Source organism: Scylla paramamosain, chromosome 10 (genome assembly GCF_035594125.1).
Source record: "Scylla paramamosain isolate STU-SP2022 chromosome 10, ASM3559412v1, whole genome shotgun sequence".
NCBI classification, from domain to species: domain Eukaryota; kingdom Metazoa; phylum Arthropoda; class Malacostraca; order Decapoda; family Portunidae; genus Scylla; species Scylla paramamosain.
The window spans coordinates 9,498,515-9,500,000 of NC_087160.1; the positions used below are offsets into that span (position 1 = coordinate 9,498,515).

Sequence of the window (1,486 nt, forward strand, 5' to 3'; positions counted from 1 at the left end):
CTTTCATCCATTCCTCCACAGTCCACACTCGCTCACTAATTCACTAACTCTTTCTTTCTCCACTCACTTCCTCACTTCCTTCCTTCATCCTCACATGCATTCGCTTCCCCTTTACTCTCCTCCCCTTCTCTCCCAGTCATTCAAGTCTTTCTCTTCTCCCAGTTTTCCTTAGGTCTTCCTACCATCTTTCATTGCATCCTTCTCTCTCTCTCTCTCTCTCTCTCTCTCTCTCTCTCTCTCTCTCTCTCTCTCTCTCTCTCTCTCTCTCTCTCTCTCTCTCTCTCTCTCTCTCCCCCTACATCCTTCCTTTACCTTCCTCTCACTCATGTTTATCTTCACTCATCTTCCATAGACTCCTTTTACCTTTCGTCTTCTTCCTCTTCCTCTCCTCTTCCTCTTTGAACCTCTCCACCCCTCACTTCCCCTCCTTCCTCACAGCATCGTTTTAAGATAATGAGAGAGAGGTAGATAGGAAGCGGAGGGAAGGGAGGAGAAAAGGAGAGAAAAGGAGTCAAGTGGAGCGGAAGGGACGAGGGAGAGAGGATAGAGGGCCTAAGAGTCACGTCTAGGCTTTAATAGGATGTTGTGAATGAAGATATTCCACTCACAGAATCCGAAATCCATAGAGTGTACGGGAATTATCTCAGTAACACACACGCACACGCACACACACACACACACACACACACACACACACACACACACACACACACACACACAGGAATCAGAGTTGGGAACGGCAAGGGAGAAATGGCATCTATTCTACACCTGATCGACGTTTTCTTTCACCTGTATCGGGAACGTAATGAGATGCTTTCTGGACGGCCCAGGTGGACAGACAACACATCGCGCTAAACAAAATAAATGCTCGTGTTCTTAAACGTTCCCTTGTCTCATTTCAGTGATTTCTAACACGGCCCTGTGGAAGATAGTGGTTTTCAAAGGTGTTTTCATGATTCTAATAATAATCTAACAAGAAATCCTGTATCTTTAATGACAAACACATGTGAGAATCCGGCTAATGATCTTTGTGGCTTATAAAAACAGCGTTGGTGAGAAAACAATGTGTTTGGGAATACGAACTTCCACCAAGGAGGGAAGTGCAACATCAGAAATAAAAGGAAACATACGTGTTTTTTTTGTTTTTTTTTACTTTTCTACTCGAACAACAACAAAAAGTTCCTCCACGTGTGCCGCAGGGATTACTGTTCGTTAATTAAGATTTTCACGTACAAAAAAACAAACTCAGGTGCGTTTTATCGACCGGATAATGAGGCGGACAGGCAGAGGAGGAAGGAGGAGGAGGAGGACGGTCCACGTGTGTGTGTGTGTATGTGTGTGTCTGTGTGTGTGTGTGTGTGTGTGTGTGTGTGTGTGTGTGTGTGTGTGTGTGTGTGTGTGTGTGTGTGTAGGTGAAGTGGAGGGAAGCTGTGAAGAAGTGGAGGGAAGGAATACTCGTATCTGATTGGAGGAGGAGGAGGAGGAG

General features: G+C 45.4%; 1 protein-coding gene across 1 annotated transcript in view; it reads left to right on the forward strand.

Annotated features, from left to right (window-relative positions):
- The first annotated feature begins 938 nt into the window (after positions 1-938).
- LOC135104023 (transient-receptor-potential-like protein) overlaps positions 939-1,486 on the forward strand; it is a 51,239-nt gene continuing 50,691 nt past the window's right edge. Inside the window, 1 exon segment of the mRNA XM_064010887.1 lies at positions 939-1,486. This exon segment is cut by the window's right edge and continues 885 nt beyond it. The gene's annotated coding sequence lies outside the window, so the exon portion shown is untranslated.